At 39.5% G+C, this 25,783-nt stretch overlaps 1 protein-coding gene across 4 annotated transcripts in view; it reads right to left on the bottom strand.

Annotated features, from left to right (window-relative positions):
- Window positions 1-25,783, bottom strand: part of CALD1 (caldesmon 1) — a 202,596-nt gene that overhangs the window by 164,096 nt on the left and 12,717 nt on the right. For 2 of the 4 annotated variants that reach the window (XM_064458948.1, XM_064458953.1), the window contains exon 2: window positions 22,512-22,589. The exons of the other annotated variants lie outside the window; for them this stretch is intronic. The gene's annotated coding sequence lies outside the window, so the exon portion shown is untranslated. The remainder of the gene's footprint in view (window positions 1-22,511; window positions 22,590-25,783) is intronic. 4 annotated transcript variants of the gene reach the window in all.

The following is a 25,783-nucleotide window of genomic DNA, read 5'->3' as shown; positions in this document are numbered from 1 at the left end:
ATTGTCTCTCTCTCCCCTTCCTCAAAATAAAAATTAATGGTGCACCACAATAAAATTTTTAAGTTGTCTGAGCTAGTCCTTAAAACCTGGAGAGCCTGTAGGTTGTACAGATCAGCTTGGACCACAACTTTTTAATGGTTCAGGCAATTTTGGTGGCAAGAATGGACATGAGATATCATTCACTGTTACACTGCTGCTTATCTGATATCAGGTCAACCCAGGTGATGTGAGCACAGCTGTAGAATCACACCTAAGCTCTGAGGAAGATGAGCTGCAGGGCTTCACATAGATCCCATTTCACAAAGATAGGGGCCTACAGACTGATCCCTTCCTGCACCAGTAATAAATAGTGTCAGGATGTTACATGCCGATTAGAAATTAGATAGAGACACCGTAGTCTCTCACCGCAAGGCAATCTGGGTGGGCCTGTTCTGTGGTATTAAAAGTGGGAACACCTAGATGGTAGAGCCTGCATTAGCAAACGAAAATGATTGCACTGGGAGTTAGCTACTTCCATTCTCTTGGAAGGGGCTTGATACTCTTTCTATAACTTAAGGAAACAAAATTACTTACTTCATTGCCATACCCATGAAGTGCTATACCCTGTAAAGTTTTGTTTGGCTAAAGTGCTGGGGACCAATTCCCCCCATTATGGCACAAATGTTTAAATACCTATAGAAATCAAACTTTGATTTCTGAACATCTCTGGAGCCCTGGCTGAGGGCTACTGAAGCAGGAGGTGTGAAAAACAGCCAAAGCAACCCATCAAAACCATATCAGGTATGGCACCAATTCGGAGAAAAGCATTATATGTGCTGAATTACCCTACTTTCCAGCAATTCTGGCTGCAGAAGCTCCCAGGGATTACTTGGCCTGGTTTTATTCAGCTCCCGAGACCAAAAGACATCGCAACCCAAGTGGATCTGGGCTGCAGAGGTTTTAAAGGACACAAATAGCAAAAATATCTTGCAGTGCAACCAGGAACACCATCTTCCACTTATATCACCTGAACAGATGGCATTAAATCCACCACCCATCACAGACAGCAGCTCCTCTTTGATGTCCTAACAGCAAGCAACCCACCATGCAGAATCACACATATACACAACCACATCTGAAACATTTGATAAGGTAGGCATCCTCAGATGTGAATTCCCAACTCTTACAGCTGACCAGGCTGGAGACAGAAATGTGACAGAAAGGTGTAACAGGTTGCAGCTTATAGATTTCTCAGATGCTTTTGAAAATCTCCTTTAAGATGTCATTTTTCACAAAATGTGTATATATATTAAAAAATATATTATATAAAAATATTTTCACAAGTTTTATATACATAAGATATATAATTTTTTTCACAAGTTATATACATATATATATGAATGGTTAAAGGGACATAGTTAAAAAGGCAAAACTGTTGTGAAAAAGCAGTTAGCTGTAACATTGCCCAAAGTACAGCTTTTAGTCCCTTTCACAACTCAAATGTGAAGCTGAATTTCTGACAATTAATGTTAGCAATAATTTGATGACAACTCAACATGTAATATTCAATTATTTAACAAGAAGAAAAACAACACAGGTTATTTGTTGTTTCTTTGTCAGCCTACAAAAACAGCATCTGTGTGAATGCTGCTTGTGTAAGGCAGAAGCCTGGCTTAAGATCTCTGATCAACCATTTTTGGTTAAAACTCCCACCACCCACCCATCTATCCTACTGCCTCTATCGATTCTGCTATCGACCATCAGCAGAAACATTTATATTTTAGAAAAGAATGGCTTTTTGAGGACCTTTTAAGTCTTGCTTACACTAACTCTGAAGAAAGTCAGTCCCATTTTACAGGTTTTTCCCCCAATATTTTTATTCCATGTTTTTCTTTACAGGAGACTGAAAGATAGAGATTCTGTACATTTTTGTGGGACAACTTTATTGGGCAGCCAGCCAATTACCAAGCCAATATCAGCAGTTAGTTTATAGCTCAAAGAAAACTCTGAAGAGACAGGGGTTTGTGGGAGGAAGGTTTTGTTTAGTTTTGTTGTTTAAATCTGCAAAGCTGTTTTTGACAAGTTTGTCATCAAGGCTCACAAAAGAAGAGTAGAATTTAAAGCATCATCTGCTCTGAAGGATCTCTAGCACCAGTCACACCATGCTGAACACCTCACCTGTGCTCCAGCTCCTGCCCCTGGTGTTATTGCTACTATGGTACACACTAGCAGACCTCATGAGCACTCCCTGCACATTTAAACTGACCATTGGTAGTGTATACTATCAAACACAATTTTTACTTCAGCCCTCATTTTAACCTAATTCTGTGGGGTTTCAATCTGTGCTGATGTAAGGAATAAAATACAAGCCTAGTATTTTTGCCTAGTCTGAGGCTTTGCTACAGTGCTCAAGTTTAGCCTTGGTTCGTAAAAAGATAGGGTTTTGAAACAAAGGTCATCTCACAGGCATCAGTAGGACAATTTTAGTTCTACAAATGGGGAATGAACTCATCAAATACTTAATTTTAACAAATGCTGTGTTGACAGCAGGCACCCAGCATAGCTTCAGGACATGCAAAGAGTTGGATGGGACTGAACGTTGTGTCAGCAATACAAAGGCATAACTGTCACAAAGCTGTCAAAGCCACACATCTAGAGATAAAAACACATCCCAAGATAAGGCAGCGAACCGATGGTAAAGCCTTACAGCTTGTTGCTCCAGAGCAAGGAAGACAGCTAGACAAGGAGATACGGCAGCAAGCACACTGAAGGAGGAGTATTAATGGATGTTCACACTCTGGCTGAGACCGCTCTGGCCCTCAGCTCATTCTCACACATTGTGGTAAGGGAGCCAGCAGTGAATCATTTTTCCTAAGCATAGTTCCTGATCGATCCTAGCAGCCAAGCATACACATGAGCATGCAGGACACACTCCCTTGCCCAATGGTTTGTCCTTTGTCACATCCTTGCACAGTGGAAGGAAGGCCTATGGGGCAGCGTCTCCCCAGTCAGCAGGATCACAACAGCCCCTGAGCATGCCATGCCCCTGCCAGTATCCCTCATCCTGCTTTTCAACCTCTAGCCAGCACTGGTTCAATGTTAAACACCAACTCCAGCAGAACAGCTTCTGTAGCACTTCCAAAAAGACACATGCACCTGTCTTTCTATATGCTAAAAAACAGAAGCAGGCAGTTCTTTCCTTGTTTGGCTACTGAAGGTTTGCTGCTTTTAAAGCACTCCCTTTAATTTTTACTCCTATTTCTGATAGAAGCTTGATTCTGTGCCAGCTAAACATCTCACAGGGGATCTGGAACATCCCTGCATCACTCACACACACATACATCACATATAATTAAAGGTACATTTTTAGAGTTTAAAGATTGTTTCCTTTTTACCAGTGGCTACAGTATAAATCATACCCTCCTTTATGAACTGAGGGGCTTCTTAAAGACGCAAATTCACTCTGTTTCAGACTGATATGGTTCACATAACTTATTAATAAAACATTGGGAGATCTCAGAATATAAAGGTGAGAAAGGCTTTCTCACAGAATCCCACAATTCCAGGAAAAATCCAAAGACAGGCTCCTCAGCAACCAGAAGCAACTCAAACACTCTCCATGCAAAAGGGGGGAGCATATAACAGACATTTTGTATTTAAATGAACCATCAAATAGTGTCTCAGGAACAAGGGAGAGAAGAAGAGAGAAACAACATTTATTGGAAAACAGATCTAGTGAAGCAAGTTTATTTTGAGACATTTTAATTGAAACTTGTTTGGGAAAAAATTGGAATAAGCCATCTGAAGATGATGCAACATTTTTTGTTGCCACTGCATTTTTATTTGGTAGAAGCCTACTTTATTCCACAAATTTTAAGACAAATTTAAGATTCCATAGGTTTAGTATTACATCACTAATGGGTCATAATGAAATCCCAGGCAGTAGCAAAAAAAAAAAAAAAAGATTTAATGATAGTACTGTGCAAGATATGGATATGGGGTCGTTTGTGCAGGTTTACTGATAGGAATGTTGAATGTGGGCTAAAATAACATAGTTGTCTGGCTCACTTGTGCACGCTAAAATGTTGTGTGACAGAGCACAAGTTATGCTATTACTTGAATCTCTTAAAAAGTTAATCTAATTCTGCCCTTTGCTGGATTGTCAAAAGATTTGCCATTTTCTATGGCTCTATGATGCTACGGTCTATTTTAATAAGTCTTTTTCCTATTTTCATGTCCCATCCAGCTCCTTGATGAATAATATTTCAGTGGTTTTAGCAGCACTTTTGATACTAGTTGGACTGTGAGATTAGTGCCCTTCAAAGCACAGCGTGACATAGCGGACAGAGCACTTGGCTGGCATCAGCTCCAGTCAGGAGTCATTTTTCTTTTTTGTGCTTCAGTTCCTCAGACTGACAAAATCGAAAACAATGCCAAGCTCCTTTGTAAAGAACTTTGAGATCAACACAGAAAAAGCAATGCCTGACAGCTTGATCTTAATGCCATTTTACACTGAGGAAGGAAGGTATCTTCTAAAGATGTCTTTAAAAATAAATAATAAGAAAGCTATTTAACATCTTATGGCTACATCGAGTTGAAAGTTATTGAGAATAACTGTTGATTCTCTGCAGGTAGATAACCGGAACCTGAGAAAGATGACCTACGGGAGTCCGAAGTGAGATAACTGGCATCAGCATATAGGAAGTTTCCTACACCCAAAGACATTCACTGTAACAACGCTTGCTTTGGGACAAGAAGAGTTTGAGGTAATATCTCAAATAAATTGTTGCTCTCTCAGTTCCCCCCAAAAATAATTCTCATTAGAGTTGTTCAGTTTGATGTTTTTATGCCAATGGCAGATAAAGAAAGCAAAACATTGTAGAAACACTGAGGAAAAAAAAAAGTCTATGGAGCAATGTATTCCAGGAACAACCTTTGCTTTAAGATGCAGGAAGGGGCTACAGCATCAGATCTGTGACAAGTCATGAATAAACCCAGCCTGATATTTGAGGACCAGCATAAAAAAAGGAAATGAATGAGCTGTTGAAAGTCTCCCCCTTTGAATACAACGATGTTGCTCCTGGGTCACACAGCGATCCATGTTGCAAGCATCAGACAGACCTGAGCTCACAGAAGCTTCTTCCATTAGGGTCCTGACAATGCTAACCAGGTTTACACCAAATAAGTCACTTCCTGCCGGTAGAAATACCCCTTATCACTGGGTGGTGGGGGAAGCACACAGCCCAGCTTCTTACAGGGGGTTAGATCCTGCAGTTCAAGCTCCGACATAATTCAATTCCTGTCTTTTGTGCAGCTGAAGAAAACCTGAGTATGTTTAATTCAATTTTTTCAAAAGCTTTTAATGATTTTTGGCTGTCTGTGTTAAGCTGCTGTAACAGCATTTGATTTCCTGGGTAATGACAGCCAGGGCTAAAATATCCTAATCAAACATCCAAGAATCAAGACATTTCAAAAATAACTTTTAAAAAAATCCTGCCCTTTGTTTTGGCCTCTTCTCTTTCACAGAAAATGTGTCCACTTGCCAAATTAAGTAAGGAGAAATATGAAAGAGCAAACAGACCTTTGACCTATCGCAAGAGCCAGACTATTGTTTTACATCCCATGACTGTCTGTGACAGTATAAAATGTGAATTTAACCAGACTGTTTGGGAGCTTTAAAGTATGCACACATACTCATTCTGGTGGGGTCAAAATTTTTATGAGGTTTTTGTTCAACTCGTCCATTTTACTCTAGCAGAATGGTGACTTTTGCTTAAACTGTCACAATTTTCATGCAGAGTTCTCAAATCTGCCAGCAATGACAAGTCAAAATAAGTAGGCCTGAAATGTTTCTATATTAGAATTACTGTCTACTGCACTGATTGACACTGCATTCAATTGGAATCAATCTGAAGCATCAGTCACACTAGGATGCAAAATGGAAATGCTCTGCATTCATTCACTAAACATTCATACAGGATTTACAGACATCTAGTAGCCTAGGGTACTAGTCATCCAGAAAGCTGGTGTATTACAGCCAGAGATTATTGCTAAAAGCAGTCAACAGCCAAAAATCAGTGAGAGTGCCAAACCTGAGCATGGGTTACAACTGAATAGGAGAGAAGCTTCGTCATCAATTTCAACAGGGCCAAAAATTCAGCATCTGTTTCTTACATGCAAACTTTCACTTTTCTTAGAAATCACTAGAATAGTTTCATTTCTTTATTTAAAAGGAATCACAAACACTTATTCTGACCATATATATTTGAAGGGATTTTTGAAATATATATAAAAAGCTTAGTCTCCAATAAAATCTATTTTTAAACCTAGATTCTGTGATGTTTCACAGGCAAACTATTTCATGACCTGATCCAAAACTCACTGAAGACCTTCCATCTTGTGACTACTGAGAACAAGTGCTGCCAAATTACACCCTTACATCTTTGTTTCTGTAAGGCAGCCAGGACCATCCATGCTATGGAACAGAGCTAAAGGACTTCCCTGCTCTGTGGAGCCTCAGACTCCAGCTCTATTAACCCAACTACAGCTCCTTGGAGGGATTTGTTACATTGGAAGTTATGAAAATAAATGTAAAATATATGCTTACACATCATAAAAGTGAGGGTTTTTTCCATTTTGGACTACAAGATTAAAAAAAAATTATGCCATGAACAATAAAATGGAACTTACAAACCCCTAAACAATAAAGAGTTATGCACCATGGAGCTGTTGCTGGTCAACTTTCCTCATAAAAAATGAAAAATGCATCAGAAATGTGCCAAGTCAGCATTTCTGATATTTGTCAACTTCTCAGTACCCTTTCTGTATGCAGCAGTTGCATGTATTAAGGTTGTTTTCCAGCTGACAGGAAGAAGAAAAAAAAAAAAAAATCCCACCACTCAAACCACCAAACCAAAAGCCTCAGAAATTTGTTATGTGACTAGCCTACTAGTCCTGAATCAGGTTTCTAGTTTTCCCTTTCCCATTTCATGTGTAAATTAAGACAAAATCCTCAGGCTCACTATGCCTCAGTCTCTTCTGTGTAATCCGAATGAGACTTTCAATGAGGTTTGGCACAAAATTCACGCTGGTAAAGATCTTTGAGACCTTTGAGATGAAGAGTGCCTTTACATGTAATGTATTACTGATGACATTTCACCAAATGTACAAGGACTCCATATTTGAACGTCAGAAGATTATTCTTACTTATTATAAACAGCAGCTTTTTTAAAATTTTTAAAAAAATTTTTATGCTTTAGCAAACTGTCTGATTTAAAGGGTGTGGTCAGCTTTAACTTCTGATCTCCAAATTTCTGCGACATTTACCAACAGTTTCAACAAAACTCTTCAATATGCTGCACACCTACCATAGCACCTACTTCCCCAAACGACCAAATACATTGTATCACAACTATACTGCCTTACCTCAAAAAACAGAACTTCTATTTATATATAAATGTGAACAGTTGATTCAAAGAGGAAAAAAAACCAATTTCAATAGATAATTATGCCTCAGTTTATTACACACTGACGTTCTGCTCAAGAGAAACCCACTGCCTCTACTTGGAAACTAAGCTATTCCTCAAATTTTCCATACTCAAGGCACCATGACATATTTTCTTACTTCTCTGCTTTTAAGACAATACAGACTGACTGCCATCTCACACTGGCTCTCAACAAGTGAAAGCTCAATTCTAGATCATTAACTCCTCTGCATTGTAGAAAAGGTATCTTTGCAAAAACAAGTTGTTACTTAACTGAATTCACTTTGTACAACAAGAAATTCCCAACAGGAAAGAGAACATTTTCAAACTCCAGAGCTGTGGGAGGATTACAAATGTGGCTACATCTCTCTATATTATAATGAATACAAGACAATGAAACCACTCTCTTGGCAGGAGGTGGAGGATTGCCCCATGGCTTGATAAGGATGCGTCACTGCTGACCCAGTCTATGGGCATGCAAAACAGAGCCTGACCACACGTGACAAAAAGAACATATGTAACTCACAGCAGCAGCAGTCGATATAAAACAGAAAAGGGCTCAGCCAGAGAAGATGCAGCACCCCCCATCAACGCCCTGATCCTGCAGCCATTAGAGATGAAGCGTGCCACAAAGCCGACTAGCAGAGTTAACATTCATCTGTCTCCTGGCACTGGTGTGGAAGAGCTCAAGAAGAAGTGGACATCAGAAGACCTCTACGTTTGGTGCTTGCTGTTGACCACTCCTGTTCCTCTGGAGCCGTCGTTTCTGCTTAACTCTCCCCCATGGTGTACATAGGCATTCCCATCAGGTACTGAGATACCTAAACATCAAGAAAGGGCAAACCAACTCTTGTGTCCAATCACACCCAAAATGCCACTCAATCTATGGCCGTCAGCCATAGATTTCAAAAAAATTGAATGCTACTCATTTGCCAGAGGATACACAGGAATACTTGAAGGGAGTTGTAGGTCTGCCAGATCGTAGGCAGTACTTACCCATTAGATAACACTTGTTCTGAGATCTCTTTGTTGTTGGATCTGAGGGGAAGCAAAAGGTTTATGCAGCTTCAGTAGTACAGTTCTGCTCCTGCTGCATTAGAGATGTTAATGTCACATATAAATCTGTGTGTTTTACTAATGGCATCATATATCTTCCCAGGCATTTCTAATTTACCCCTTGTTGAGCTATCTAGGTACTTTATCACATAGGGTTACTCTGTCAGGTATTAATATTAAGACACTGTGCCTTGTCTTTCGTAAGAAAGTACATGTTCTTATCTAAATTGCTGAGACTAATAACTTGAAATATTGTCCCTGCAAACATACTTGAATGCTTTATATTCAGATAACTTGAGCTCTTTTTTTTTCCCCTCCCAGAGAGTGAACATAAATTAAGTCTCCACAGGAACTAACCCAAGAATAAGCTGCATTCCCTATTTGGAGACAGGAAAGAAGGCTGTTCTGTAACAAGGAAACTCATGTCTTATCTGACTGGGACCACATGTCATGCCAGGCAGAACTCAAGGGTGGTGGACTCCCTTTGTTCCCCAGAAAACCTATGCCTGCAGAAAAATGTACTAGGAAACAGCACTTCTTTCCCCCTGGAAGTTTTTTCATTGCAAGTAAACAGTATTACACATAGTCCCCATTGCTTAATCCATTCAGTTGAGTATGTGCTTTAGAACTTGGATACATGACAGTTAAAATTGTTTTCAGCTGATAACTGGCCTAAGGATGCCCCTTTGCTTATTACTACTTTGATCCAGATAAGCATTTGGCTGTTTAATCAGTCACGAAGTTAAAGCAGAGAAAGAGAACACTGAAAAGCCTTACAACCCCACATACTTAATTTAGCCTAAAAGTAATTTCTGGGCAGAAAGAGAAAATTTAATTAACTCTTTTTTATAAAAATGTATGGTAAGATGTGTAGCAAGATCTTATGCATTCCTTTGAAGTTTGTCATACATTCCTGAATACCTTTGACAGCCTAAAAAGTTATGTGTCTGCTCCTGATTAGATAATTGAAATAAATCTACACCAAATAAATTCAGATCTCTTAAAATAAACTGAAGAGGTACATGAACTTTGTAAAATGCATGTAGTACACTTCAACCAAAAGGCATTTCTGCAGAAATCAGCTATCAAGGAGGAATTAATTTCTCTAATTTTTTCCATGTATGTTGCTTGCAGTTAGTGTCCAAATTTTAATCCAAGCTTAATTCCAGTCCACATCAAGTACAGTTCCTATGTGAACTGAATAGCACCACAGCAGAGGGAAATCATGCCTTTTACACTTACTGCTTTCTTTATTTCACCCCTTGACTGAAGTCAGTCACTCCAGGTCCAGCAAATATTTGCCCACCACTTCAACCTGAGACAGCACTGTCAAACCTGACTTACAATCTATAGGTAGTGTTCTCAATGTGATCGATCTCCATTCATTAGACCCAACACAACAAACCACCAACCAATCCACATTGCGATACTGTTTCCGCCAGACTGCAAATCTTGGAAAGATATATGATATAGCTGTAATATATATTATAATACAATATAATACATAGACCCAGGCACATTACATAAACTGGAAGATGGCAACAAAGTCATATATATTGCTTGGCAATACATGAAGAGAATGAGGAGAATTTGACAGAGTACAACTGAGTAATAACTGGTTAAAGTCATGCAGCTACCTAAGACTCAAAAAGAGCACAGAGACATCAAAGCTTTGTGTGAAATGCTAAGAGTGACCACATAAACCTAAGCAGTGCTGTTCAGATGGATCTTATCACACTGTTACCACTAGGGTAGTCCTGCCAATCATTGTGCCATGGCCTACTGAAACCACATGGAGAAGGACAAACACAATGAATTCAAGATGAATCATCTTGATAAAAATCCTCAAACAGACATTTTACAGCAAGATGGCCAAACAGAAACCTAAACATACTGCAAGTTTCAGCAGAGTGACAGGTCTTGCAAGGATGTCAAGGCAATACTAAACTTGAAGCAGCCGGAAATTCCTTTGAAAACACATTCTCCAACTAATGGTCACAGAAGGTTAGTATTCACCTTGTTCTTGTTCCTGGGACACTGCCATTGTCAGACCCAACAGCAGGCAAAACAAACAAGGCAAGTTTAGGCAGAGGGATGCCATGGAACAAGTGTCTTGTTGAAATCTCTCCCAGCCATCTGTCTGCATTGCATAGGATCAGGCCCAGTCCAAAGCACAACTGGTGTTGACAAGATATATATAGACATGTAGAACATCCCAGGTCACCAGCCCTGCAGGAAGGTACATGAAGTCATAGGACTGATGACGTGCCTGACATTTACAGGGAGACATCAAGAAAAGGTGACGAAAGATGGAACAGAGAAGCCTACACAAGCACTCATTTAAAAATCCATCTTCAAGTCACAAGAGAACAATTTAAAAATAGGTCGCAGAATCCCATCAAAAAGTCAATCCTCTTCAAATTTTTGGGTAAAGGCTGGAAGCAAAAATTCTGAAGATACAAAGATGACGACAAATTCTACGTTACAGATGGGATCACCTGCCTCAAGCTAACCAAAAACCACTCTGATTGAAAACTTACTTTTGGAGTCTTATGTGATGGAAAATCCACCTTTTGAGCTGGGCTAGATTCATACAGAACAATTAAACATTTTAGCCTGGACACCTTTTTGTGCTTTTCAAGGAAGGAAAAAGCTCTAAAATTTTGTAGGGAGAGTGTTATCATCAACAATTTTTTTCTGAGCTTACACAAACACTGGAACTACAACCAGATTTGTCACAGAAAATAACAAGTCTTAAAGCTGCTTACATCCACCGAGCATGCAGCAACAGATAACACTGAACAGAGGATCAGCTCTGTTACACTAAGGACGTATAAGGACAAAACTGATGATATCCAGCTTCTTTCATTGAAAGTGTAGCTGTTGCAACTTCTCATGCATGCAAACTATCATCAAGCAGGAACTGGAGATGATATTGCAATGCAAGCCTACTATGCCACACTCAAGTTATAACCAGATAGCTAATACCAAAGGAAATTCTGACATTCAATTATTGACTTGTTCCACTAGGCAAAAGCTGTCCTGGTCTTAAAAAAAACATGATTCCCTGCACTCCTGCCAAAGCATGCAGGTATAACGCACTAGCAATAAATTGGAGTTTGCAGAAAAGTACACAACACAAAGCTACGTTACCAGAAGACTGATAATAGGAAGATAGTGTGTATAATCGTCAAAAACTTTTTGGAGTAGAGGGCAGGGAATTTATATTAAAACACACATCTAACTTTATGTGCGTCTTGCACTATTTTTGTTTCCAGGACTGGAAAGTGTTATTACTTGGTTTTGGTCCATTAAAATACAGGGAGGGGTTTCCACTCAGAATCACTTTTTACCATCAGGTATGTGAAATGTCCATGTTAAACATGAAAAATATATTTTCCACCAGATGGAACAGCGCCACCATTAGCAAAATTGCCACTACTAGGCTACAACACAGTAAATAACCATACCTAAACAGAAATACAACAGCCTTCAAAATCTGTGTTACAGTTTGTCACCTCCAGTAATGCCCAGAGTTAGCACTGATCTCAGCTCTGTGACTATACCATTCCAATCATCTGCTCATTTTCTGTTTATTCCTTCTTATCCTCTTTTACACAGCATTATTTCAGCCTGATTCTTTAAAAAGTGCACCTGTCTTTCTTGTTTCTGCCTATTCCCTCTACCATTGCTGGCAGCTTTGCCCTCCATCTCTCCCAAACTTGCAGATCCAATGTTATCTTCATTTTTTCCTCAACATTCCTCCCAAATTCAACAGTCTCTTGCTAAATTCCACCGCCATTTCTCACATTTCTTTTCTCTTAGCCTTCCTCAGGAGTACAAACGTAAATTAAAAAAAAAAAACAAACCACCACACACACCACAAACTTTACTAATTCTCCTTAAGAGCTGCTTTTCTTTGCAACCTTCCCAATTACTTGGGATTATAAATGCCACAGCAGAATAAGCCTTATTTCCACCCTCCGTCCCATTTTCTGACCATATCACACATGAAAAAAACCTACCAAAAAATGCACCCACCCTGATTCTCTACAGAAAAGTTAGGCTGTATATAAAGATTCTGAAAGGAATGGGGGTTGTTTTTCTGTGTTTTAAGACATGCCCGCATTGTCCTATAGGGCTATTAATCAGCAGCCACTGAGTCTAGTAATAAATAAATAGTACAAGACAGTAATACTTTACTCCTAAAACTCTAAAAGCAAAAATGGTATGAAAGTCACAGATAGCTCAAAGGAAATCCATTCCATTCTGTATAAGCTATAGATTAAAGTGAGTATTAAATAACATTTTCTTGTTCTGTTATGTCATTGAGGTACCTACTGTCTACTAAAGCATTTTGTAATTAGAGATTATATAATTATTAGTTATTAAAATGGCTTGCTCTTATTCTGGAGATGCAGCAGAACAGCATGTCTCACTTATATTATCTTTCTCTAATTTACATAAGCGAGTCATTAACATGACAGTTAAACCTACGACAAATTCCAGTCTAAAAACATCCATGAAAGCACCCATTCAGTGGGCGCCTCTAGTACGTACCTTGGTGATCGCTCCCAGTCTCTGGTTCCCTAACGCACAGGACCTCCAACCCATTTTGCAGTGGGCCAATATAAGCCTTAATGTTTCTTTTAGAAATTATTATCTCCCATGCACTATTTTGTGTGTTTCTTGTCTTTTCAGATGTCTCTGGACAACTTTTATGTAAGAACTCCTCCAGACAGATTCTATAGCACAGTTTATTAATCGCTGTAAGAAAGTATTCCTATTGGGATTTTAATTAAACAAGCTCAACACTCTTGTTACAGCACACACACACTCCAGGCATGATCAGAAAGATTCCAATTTGTCTGACAGGACTCATGACTCTAGTGCACATGTAGCCCCAAAAATCAGTTTTTACATAGCACACTTGAGGGGACTACTGAACTGAAAGCAAGAAAAAAAACCCAAACCAAACCTGTGGGACACTGCAACATAAAGCAGATGCCATATTTTGTTAATGGCACCAAGAGATGAAGAATCAACCAAACCTCATTCTTCCAGTGGTTCATCACCCTGAGTGTAAAAATGTGTGACTAATTTACTTGTCTGGCTTCAGATTCCAGTTATTAGATAGGATTTTCTTTGCTAGAATCATAGAGCCTGTTAGTAGCCAATATCTCTCCCCAAGGAGGTACCAAGATTCGATTTTTATTAGAGTCTTCTACATTGTTCATACACAGAAGATACAATCCCTCATTCTGTTTTTCTTGTTCCTGGATATATGATTTTGCTTTTGGCTGCATTACAACAATTTATCTGAATAGACTCACTTTATTGAGTGATACAGATTGCACCGTACAGCTGCCTTATCTTCATTACCACTCACTATCCCTGCACTGTCCCGATCCTGGTATCATCTGTACTTTATATCTGAATTATAGTAGTAGCAGCTGTAGTATGTCCCAGTAGCAGCTCTCCTTAACTTTTGCTCCTCATTTCACTTTTTCTGAGGTTTCCCGTTCTAGTGTGTTATCATAACAACTGTTCAAGAAAGACTAGCATGTCTGATACACGTTTCCCAAAATCATGACTGAATTCCAGAGGGACCACCTGCTTTAAGATTACCAGACAGAACTACTGTCAGAAAGAGCCAAGCCTCCCCTGCTAACCCATTTCACTTGAATAATCCCACCAGAGCTGTGGTACTTTTCATATTGGAAAGGAGTGTTTATGGGAGTTACGGGTTACAGAAGTAGATCCACAGTATATTTTGTTGACCTTGGAATATATCCCACCATTGATTTTATGTACAAAGCTTCCAAGGCCCACTTCTCCCTCCACTCCCACTCTGTAAAAACATTTTTCAGTAGGGGACATGGTAAGGAGATTGCTCCTCTCCTAGTTCCAGTGTGTTAACTATTTTTCATTTGCTAATGTGTTATTTTGGAAATTTAAAAAGTAACAACTAAGCAAACCCCAAAAGTTGTAGGTATGGGACAGGGCAGACCACAGAATTTCCACAACCACCAAGTAAGCTCAAGGAAATCTTTAAAATATCAGTCTTGCAAGTGATTTGCAAGGGGGTGGATAAATGCAAATATTTGATAAGTACTTATACTTTTCCCTAAGGCTTCAAACACAATAATGAAACTGTAAGCCTGGAGAACTTGGAGCATTCCCAGTGCCAACTGGACACCCTTAACCTCTACACTCTTAACTACATAAATGTGGAGCATATTTGCTGAGTAGATATTTATATGCACTTCCTGTTTCAATGCTAACTTTTTAGTTACTGGAAAAGAACCAGAAGCTCTCTATTCCTTTGGGAATCATTTTCCATTAAAGAGGCTTTAGATAGACTATTTGTTTTTTCAGATTTGGAAAGAGAACCCAATGGAACATGTATTCAGAGTATCTCTAGTATTTTTACAACAACAGTCAAGGGCTAAATGGCTGGAAAAGTTTGCAGCTTTATTTTTTCTAATCTACCTCATGACACCTGATGACCCTTGCACCAATGGAATGAGATTTCCTTAGATACGACCCTGAGTTTTTTACTTGACCAGAAAAACAACTGTAGTTGTTATAAATGAGCAGCCCTACTGACAGTCTGCATAAAAGAGGCCAACCAACACAAGAGTATGAAGTCTGCATGCATCCCTTCCTTCTTCCTAACAGCTGGGCTCTTTCAGGGCAGGAGGGAAGTCTGATAAAAGCTTCTGTTTAGGCTGTCGTCTTCTAGAAAGAATATTTCATTTAAGCACAGCACATCCAGCACTTCTTATAAGCAATCTTCCAGGAAATTATATTTTTAAAGAAACATGATATGAATTATCATGCTGAGCACTGGAGTACCTTACCATTAGCATGTTCTGCCATGAGGGAAATCAGAGGACATAGGACAACCAAGTTCTGAGCGAAAGACTAGCTGCTTCTTTTTATTACTGCCTTGGCTTGCCAACATCAAGAATCATTGCAGAAAGAATTGAAAAGCTAAAAACCCTAGGAAGTATGGCAATGAATCAGCAATCTAAAATAACTTTGCAGGTATTGTTTTAAGAGAATATTCCAGATCACAGCATTAAGAAAATTTCTTGGGTGGCCAGGATTTCAAAGGGAGTATAAACTGAAGGAAAATAAGAGAAATGAAGATATGGCCTGGTGATTTAAGCATCCCCATCTGGACCAATATTCTGTCTTTTCTTATTTGAGTACAGATCCAGAGTAAACTGAGTTTTAAAACATGCATCTGGATTTCTACCAGTGAAAGCAAAAAAAAAAAAAAAAATGTCTGCTTTTGGTGAGGTATGACTTCTGAAAAGCCTTGACTCCACACCCAAAATGCCGTTTCATTTAAACTGGTTCATGATTTTAGTGGTGCTTTCAGGAATAACAGCACCACCTTCAGCTGGCTCATAGTGGCAATTTTCACATTTAAGTATCAGTACCAATCATATATCAATCATTCACTGCAGCCTTTTTTCTTTAGATTTGCTTTACCCTGACAGTCAACATCATGCAATTTCTCAACAACTAGGGAGAAGAAAAAATGTGAAGGAATGAAAGCCTCAGACAGTATTTGTACACTTTTAGCTAAGTGCAATATTGCCCAATAATAGAGGGTTCTGTATTTAGAGGAATTAGTTTCTGTGAAAACAAAAATCAGTAGGTTGCTTCAAGAGAAAACAAGCCAGTCATTCCTATGCAACCATAGCCATGCCTGTTTAAGTGCATGCATTATCATAAACTCTTTCCTCTCTGGGGGACCTGCCTGACTTTATATCACTATTTCATAGCACTACAGGTTTCGCTCTTTCAGCGAATGTTGGAAACAACCTCATTGAACATGCATGCTTCAGAGGTTACTGCAGCATGACAAACTGGGTAAATTCAGTACTGATGACACCAGATAGACAGACCTGAAGGTAAAGTCCTCTATTTAGAAAAAGTTATGGCAAAGGCTAAGCAATGCATAATGATGCTTCCCTAAAGACAAAACTAAACCCTGAGCTATAATCTACTACTGATTAGTATGACTATAAAAGGGTGTAGTGGAAGAATATGTCCTAAGAATTAAATTGAAAAGCATTTCCTGAACATTGCTGGAATATATTGCTCTGCATGCCTTAAATCACTGTGGAGCTGTCAGACAGCAACAACTTTTGGTAATTTCTCTGACATCAGCTAAATTTGACCTTACAATTCTGCATCACACTATGTCATTCAGTCCCCAGAACTTCAGATCATGTAGTCTCATTCAGCAGATGTCTCTCTAAAAATGAGCCATCCAAGTAAAGGTCAGAAACACAATTCAAAAGCAATATCTAATTACAAGTTCCTGGTAGGTTTTAATATCTTTTAGTTACCCAATTCAATTAAATATTTTTCAAGGTCGAGAGTCATCAGAAGAAAAAACCCAGTAAGGATTCAGTAAAATCTTTGGCTAGTGAGAGTTCTTAATTCAAATATAGGACCTCTCCATGAAGAAGAACAAAAAAAAACTAGCTTCTGCTTCATTGAACACGTTATGCTTTATAATTGCAACTCCCGGACCTTAAGGAATTGAACTTGCTTTAGCTGAAGTCCATACAATACAGGACAAGATAAATGTCCCAGCCCTTGTGAAATGGCTTAAGCATAGTCCAATTTTGCCCCAACTGTGTAAACATTGACAGGAAGAGGAGAAGGTTGGATGGTACTTATCTCATGACACAGAGTGAGCTCATCACATCATGTAGCACTAGCTGAGTTTAGGGAAGATGAAGAAAGCTACTCTTTGCATCCTGCTACAATCTCCCTGTAAGCAATGTCACTACTATCTCTGGATGCTCCTCACCCCCACAAGAGAAAAAAAAAAAAAAAAAAAAAGAGAAAAAAAAAAAGAAAGAATGGGTATGTGTTGTATTTAATGCAGATACATTTCCAAGTCATGTGTGTTTTCTCCTCTTGTACAGTGGAGAAATAGATTCAAAGTGGTCAATCCCACTTTATGTGCAAACTACCCTCCCCAATATAATTTATCTGACTGAACCTAAGTGGATAAAGGAAGACTTCTAGGGAATGATGAAACCTTCTATCAACCCAGCACACAGCCACAGTTGCGAGGGGAGAGACATACACTTTAGCAATTCTTCAGGTCACTTGTTGGGAAACTTACAGCAAAGGCACTTCTAACCTACAGCCTTTCTCTGCAGCAGATTTCCAAAGCTAACAAGTTCCTCCAGTTATATAAATCATAAGATATTTTAAATGAAAATATGAGAGAACTGAAAACACAGGGATTTCTACCAAGTACTGGACTTCCATTGCAAAGCGACCAAAGTCACTTGCCCTCTTTTGCCAGCTGAAGAGCTGTCCGTTGAAGATTTTTGATTCTGAACAGCTGCCTCCACACTGCAGCCAACAGCTGCATTTTCAACTGCATCCCGTATCAGCTTCAAACCACTGTCCACTGCCTCAAGGACAGAACATCTAAGGAGAAAAAAACAAACATTCCTCCACCTTTTTTCAAAATCAAATTAAGTATAACAGGCAAAAAATATCTATTTTAATAGTAGCAACACAAAAACACATCTTCTCAAGGCATTTCTAGGAAGGAAAACCTTCCTATGTGTAAATATCATTTGTTTAATTTTTTAATACAAACTTTTCCACATAACCCTATAAGGCAGTACATACTGCTGTGTGACTTACAGTCATACTAGTTTTTAAGACACTCAGCTTGGTAAACAATCACATCATAGCTCCTCCTTACATTAAGAGTGCTCGGCATGTTTTAGAAGTCAGGCTTCTGAGGGGACAGGCAAAAAGAAGACACCAACCACCAATGGTCTACTGTGTTTTCTTACAAGATCTAAAACACTAAAGATTTCCCAAAGCAGCAAAGGGTCTCAGGAGCACAGCCTCTCTTAAAATTAATTTTTAATCTCCCTTCTTACAAGTCTTGCCGATGCTCATGTAGAATGACTGAGAGGGGATTTAAATCCCCTGTAATTCTTTCACTACTTTAACCCAAAACCGTTCCATTTTTTGCTAGTTAAGTGAGTTAAAGGTACCATCCAAATTCACTTCAGAGTTATCCTTCCTCACCCTCGACAGTAAGCTGTTGTAGCTCATACACATTCTGTGTTGCCTGCCTATAATTTTCCTATCGTACCTGCAAAGCGAATTCCATCATCCTGAAAGCGAGATGAGTAAACACCTTCCCATCAGTAGATGCAACATCCAGTGTCAGACTACAGCCTTTACATAAAATCTCTCATTGGGGAAAAAAGAGCATTACTAATCACATCACTAATTTGCAGGCTAGATATAATAAAAACAGAGATTAGACAACTTGTTGCTACACAGACACCACTTTTCTGTATCTATACACCCAAAGAGTTATAATCAGGCACTAGTGTGACTAGATGTATTGAGCTTTATTCAACAGGTATCACTGAGAGCCAGATTTTATCCTTCCTATTATTAGAATGAATTCTTCATGTTCCTTTCAGATGGGAGGACCCAAAGGGCAATAAAGTATCTGTTCTAATGTCACATAACTAGTAACTCTCTTTTCTCCTACCCAGAAAGCCTAGTTTTTCCATACATACTCTTCCATAAAAGCAAGCTCTTATGAGCAAACTTCAATAAAGTCATGTAAGTGCAGACAAAGTCTGTGGATTTGGTTCAGGCAGAGGTCTTGGAGGCTAAGGCATTACCCCATTTGCCTGCCCCACCCCGCCTTTTTTTTAAAGGCATATTATGCGATTTAGAAACTTTAATATTTAGACCAAACTACTACCCAGCAATTAACTTCTGTTGAAACCCATGCTTTCATGAATCCAGAGCAATTAGGTTTGTGTAAAATAAAAAACAAACCAGATGCCTGAGAGATGTAAATCAATAAAGACCTACTGATCCCGACAGAGTTACAATGATTTGTACAACCCGGGAGTTCAGCTTAGAGAAGCTTTCTGCATTTGGCATTCTCAGAGCACATGCTATTCTCTCCCTTCCCCTCCTCAGATTCCCATCAAATGCAGCCCTGTAACAGAAGTGCTCTTTTCCTAACTTGGCTTCAAGTCATGGCTGCAGCTCTCAATAGTATATAACATGTCAAGATAAAATATGTTTGGGGACATACAATCTCTACTGAGCATTTTATTGACTAAACTCTACCACTTCTGCAAGGCAGCCAAAATTCCTTAAGGTTTTCAAAGGACTTTGTTTTCTAAATATTATCCATGGATAAATACAAGAACACAAAAATCCTCACTTGTTTGTGTAGTTTGACTTATATGCCATGCATTGCCCATCATGATATATTAATTTTCTTTTGCAAGCAAACAACTCTCAACTACAAACTGCTTGGCATTAGGGGCCATATACAATGCAGAGCACCCTGGGAACCATTTGAAGCAGGAATTTTGCCCATGTAATGTCTGCAGGTCATTCAAAAACTACATTTTTCCTTCTTAAAAAACAAAAAGGCAACCCGAAGCAAAACAAAAACACACACCCACAAAGTTTAGGCCTCCACTGCAGCTTTTCTTTCCAGATGCTGCATGACAGGCAAGGGGGTTAAGATCAAGACATAAGGCTGCTACTAATGCCACAAAACGCTCCCAGTAACAACATCTCACAGGACGAGAAAGACTAGAATATATGAGTACAAGAATGAGGCCACCTCGCAGCAAGGTCCTATGTGTACTCTGTCTGCTAACTCCCCACAGAGTAGCCTAAAGAGGCATGAGCCATACATGCCTCAACTCTAACACACCAGAGACCAAGTTCATCCAGGTCCTAGAGCCAAGACTGGAAAAAAGACAGAGGTAGCAACTTATGCATCCCTGACTCAGAGACAGAGGACCCCTAAGGGCTGTTACTGCTTACGTTACTGCCACAAAAGTCTCCTCAGGAAACAGAGTTACTGTGGGGGTAGGAGACGAACTGGCTGCAACTCTTGCACTCATGCCTCAGTATGGGCCACACACTAGGAATGATGCTTCCCCCTCCTGGTTGTCCTGGCTGAGGGACAATTACACATCTGTCCACAGGAGTACAGTTGCTTCTTGCAGTGGTCTGAAATGCATAGGAAGTCCCCCTAGATCCTCTCTTCCTGTAGCCATCACACCTCAGCTGGACCTGGCTGTAATACCAAGATCTTTGACTATTTAAAATCTGACATTGCTTTTCTAAGGGGGGCAGGGAGGGCGGGGGAGTATTTTAATTGATCGATGGAGTAACTTAACCATTTTATTAGTAGTCTTGTCCTGTAACCTACACTGGCTACTCAAGGCAGTAATTTCTAAGGGTTGTTAAGCCTCCCAGAGTACAATTCTAAAAAACCCAGTGCTCTAAGTTGAGACTGAAATTGTAAACCTAATAATTTGCTCCAGTTTGGACTGGTGACCCAAAATCAGTTGGTCCACATTACTTCAGCAACATGCATTCTTTGCAAAGAGGAATTTAAAACTGCTGAAAAGGAGGAATTAGAAACCTGCAAGATCAAAGAGCAGGAACTGAAAAAGCTTAGCAGTTGATGATAGCCTTATCTAGCCACTAGTTCTTGTGGGCATCGCTTTAGTTAATAATATCACAATGCACTTATCACTTCCAGGGCACCTTTCATTAAAGGACCTCTAAACACTTTGTAGACACTAATTAAGTCTCAAGTCACAACACCCCTGTGAGAAACAGGATTTCTAGCTGTTGAAATTTCCAAAAGATCAGGAAATAAGTATACTTTTGTAGCAGATGGTTAAGGTCCTACCCAAAACTGGAAATGACACCCAAGTTTGTTGGGGAGAATCTGGAGAATAATGAAGAGAGCCACACCCATGCAAGCAGTGCTTTCTGCCAGTGGTCTGACCAGAGAGATCTTCCACAATCTTTCATGAGCTTATCATCACCATAGCAATGACTGACCAACACTGAAGTGCTTTACTGCAGTCAGCCCTTTACCCCTGTGCTACCACAGAAATCAAATACGTGTTTTATAGATAAGTAAACAAGACAAAGCCAAAAAGTCTGCTAAAGCAAAACCAAAGCAGCACCATAAATGGAGTGCAATGGAGTCCCATCTACTCTTGCATACTATGACCTTGAAAGAGATCAGTGACAACTTTCAGATGCTTTAGGTGTTCTTGGAGATTTTATCAAGTGTTCAATTTTGAGGCAGGCCACTTAGCTACAATTTTACCAGAGCTTTTGAAATTAAGAAAAGCTACTCTCACCAAGATGCTTTAAACAGAAGAAAATAGTGGGAAGAAATGTCAAAGGTCAGAACTGCAACTCAGTTTAATTCACTTTAATGTACACACAGAAGAATGCAAGGCAATAATTTTTCTCCTCCATTCTGTCTGCATAGCACAGCTCAAGCCATCACCTCTGTCTTCTGACACTAGTCAGCTATAAGAAACAGGTATCTTAATGTTAAACCTGGCCAGCTGTAATACATTTGCTAAAGTAATTACATTTATTTTTACAGATTACATGTGCTTAGGTTTCACTTACTCATGTACTTGAAAATCAGAGGTTTCAATTTTGCAGATAAAGTTCAGCACTGTTATAATCAAAGACAGCATGCAGTGCTTAAAGCTGCTAACCATACACACATTTTAAAAAAATGAAATACTGTAGCTAGCATGTACACTACAGGATCTATATTTCTTATCTGTTAGCTCAAAGTATCTTATATTCCTTTCTCTCTTTCCTCATCACATTAGCAAGGCTATGATAATTAGATAGCAGTTACCTAGTGTCTAAATCTTTGGTCTCCTTTAAATGAACCTTTTTTTCAGTCCACATAATTTTATGCACAAGCAATGACATTATTCTGAGTCAACACCTGAGGTTCATAACAAAAGCTGGTACTTCTGGCAATAGATCAGTGACTGAACTGCTTGATGGTAAAGCAGCATTCAAAATGAAATTTCAGGTCCCGTTCCCCTCAGTCACCAGTGGTGAGCACAACTACAAACTAGAAATTGTAAAGCCACTTACCACATTTAGATGGGTAAAAGTCAAAGCCAAGCACATGTTTCTTTGTGTGGTCTGCATCAGCTACTAGTAGAAGAAATGCTGAAACAGAATTGAATGAGGCATTGACAAAAAACCCTGCAACAGCCAAAGAACTGCTCTTTTAGGAGAGTAAATTGCCATTCCAAACTATGACCATTAAAAGTTCCTAAAAGCACTGAATTGGAGCAATTCAGATTTTATTGTGCATGTGTCATGGGACGACCCAAAATTGGAATGATTACTTCCAAAAAATGTCAGAAATACCATGCCTCAGAGTGTATATATAGGAGAGTACCTACCACTTCTGATGTGCAGCACATCTACGATGGTATTTCACTGTCTGTATGAATGGTCTCTGAATAACATGCTGAGGATTTTCAGAACAGGCATTTTTCCCTAGTAAACTCTTTATTTAGCACTGCAGTGAACACAATAGCTTGTTTTAATCTTGAGGGAGAGTAGAAACAACTGCTCTTTTTGCATCACTTCCAGAGATGTACTCTGTAGTATGACATGTGGTTAGAAATTAAATAAACTTCAACAGAGGTAAACCTGGCCTGAGATTGCTCAGGTTTCAAATGCAATAAGCAGTAAAATGCTACACTATAATTGCCCAAAAGCTACTTAATTGTCCAGAAGTTTTATACTGCTGTGATGTTATTAAACCAGAAGTGATGTCTGACCAATAAAGCTGAAGTGAAGTAACACACACACACACTAAAGCAATCGTGTAAAAGAGGAAGCAATCTGGGAGAGTGTTGTGACTCAGTTTTGTACAAACCAACATGTTTGAGGTGTGACGTCCTCTTAGTACTGCTGGCACACGCAAAAGTTTTGAATTGACACCCTTGCCTTGTTAGGTAGAAATTTGCTGAGAGCACAGCTAGGTCCCCAAAAGAGTTTCTAGGGATCACTGAACTGAAAAGGTGAACATTGGGCAGTGATTTGTCTTAAGTCTTTAGATTTTATGCAATAGTCTAATTCATAGAATAGAATCATAGAATCATTAAGGTTGGAAAAGACCTCTAGGATCATCAAGTCCAACTGTCAACCCAACACCACCATGCCTCCTAAACCATGCCCTGAAGTGCCACGTCTACACGTTTTTTTTGAACGCTTCCAGAGATGGTGATTCTACCACCTCTCTGGGCAGCCTGTTCCAATGTCTGACCACTCTCTCAGTAAAGAAATTCTTCCTAATACCCAATCTAAACCTCCCCTGATGCAGCTTGAAACTGTTTCCTCTTGTTCTATCACTAGTGACTTGAGAGAAGAGACCAACACCCACCTCACTACCACCTCCTTTCAGGTGGCTGTAGAGAGCGATAAGGTCTTCCCTCAGCCTCCCCTTCTCCAGGCTACCAACCCCAGTTCCCTCAACCTCTCTTCATAAGACCTGCTCTCCAGACCCTTCATCAGCTTTGTTGCCCTTCTCTGGACACGCTCCAGTACCTCAATGTCTGTCTTGTAGTGAGGGGCTCAAAGCTGAACACAGTATTCAAGGTGTGGCCTCACCAGTGCTGAGTACAGGGGCACCATCGCTTCCCTACTCCTGCTGGCCACACTATTCCTGATACAAGCCAGGATGTTGTTGGCCTTCTTGGCCACCTGGGCACACTGCTGGCTCATGTTCAGCCAGCTGTCATCCAGTACCTCCAGGTCCTTCTCTGCTGGGCAGCTTTCCATCCACTCTTCCCCAAGTCTGTAGCATTACATGGGGTTTTTGTGACCAAAATGCAGGACCCGGCACTTGGCCTTGTTCAACCTCATACAGTTGACCTCGGCCCATTGATCCAGCCTGTCCAGGTCCCTCCACAAGATCTAATTCAAGATCTAATCCTTCAGAGCTGCAGCATACCATTTTACTTCTATTCAGTCTCCTCCATCCCTATCCTTTGCAAAAAAATAAACAAACCAAACAAAACCCTTCCTGATGTCACCTAAGGAGCTTAATTCAGTTTGACAAAGCTTCATATCTACATTGGGAATTTGCATTTATCATTGGGCATCTCAGTCAGATTTTTTGTAATATGCATATTGTAGGTCATGTTAAAACAGCATGCAATGAACTGGAACAAGATTCAGCTGATGCTATCTGTTTAAACATTGTAAACCACTAATTGCATTTCTTTTTAATGAAGAAAATATGTAAACAATTTCCATTTGCAAAAATCAGTGATTTCAGCTGGGTGGAATTCTGCAACTGCCTCTCTTCATCAAGCATCCAAGGTGGGTAGCCACTACGTCTTTATGAATACTGAATAGGGGCATTATGTCCTTACAGAAAATGCATACGGGTAAGGAGGACAGGTCTTCTTTTATGCACACAAGAACACCAACACAAGCAGAGTGTGTTTGTTTTCTACCACTGGTGTAAATGTCAAAACGTAATTTATATCGATGATATGAGACATTCCATCTCATCAAAATGACCCTTCAGTTGAAGCCAGTTGCACCTGTATAAATGCAAAGTCACATGTGGTACATAAAGCTTTTCTTTCTGGTATTTTAGAGATACTTTTATGCTCCTTGTGCAGCAGGCAGTACTGAAGTTGTATGAGGAACTCAGCTATTTCCATGGAGATTCCTGTCCTCCTCTGTCATAGACACATTTTAGCATAAAATCACAATTGTTCACTTTTGACACACTCATTTCAACTAATGTGACACTTTTAGACATGACAAAAATGGATGCAACACCATCTGTCTGAGATTCTGCTCTCTCTCCAACCCAGGGTTCATTCCTGCATTGAGTCCAGTTCTAGCGCCAGAGAACTTTGTGCCACATCTGCTTTCTGAAACCAGCATGACAGATGCACTGCCTACAGAGTCTATTGCCCATTTGCTGATAATACCTCCAGGCAATTATGAAGAAAAGAATTCCTTAAAAGCACTCCAATACAGTAAGTGTGGTACTAACACAGCTCCATGGATGTAGACCATCTTAGTATTCCCAGCAGCAGCAATCTGGTTCAGCGTCTCTTACCCTGTACTTTTCCTGATCAAGGGTGGCCAGACTCCTTTGGACAAAATACCATAACACTCCGTAATAACCTTATACTTTACTAAATAGCAAAGAGAAAATTCAGCATACATTAAAAGGCATCACATCTCGTGACATCCAAGTCACTAGACAACACCTATTTAGGTCTTCTTCACATAGACTAATTCTCAGCAGGTAACCCTGTATTCAATACCTTGTGGTTTTTTATTATTATTCTCTAGCACTTCTAAATGTGTTTAACCTGCCCTTA

Source organism: Phalacrocorax carbo, chromosome 1 (assembly GCF_963921805.1).
Source record: "Phalacrocorax carbo chromosome 1, bPhaCar2.1, whole genome shotgun sequence".
Classification (NCBI taxonomy): Eukaryota; Metazoa; Chordata; class Aves; order Suliformes; family Phalacrocoracidae; genus Phalacrocorax; species Phalacrocorax carbo.
The sequence above is the reverse complement of the archived record's forward strand: the minus strand, read 5'-3'. Positions and strand labels throughout refer to the sequence as shown.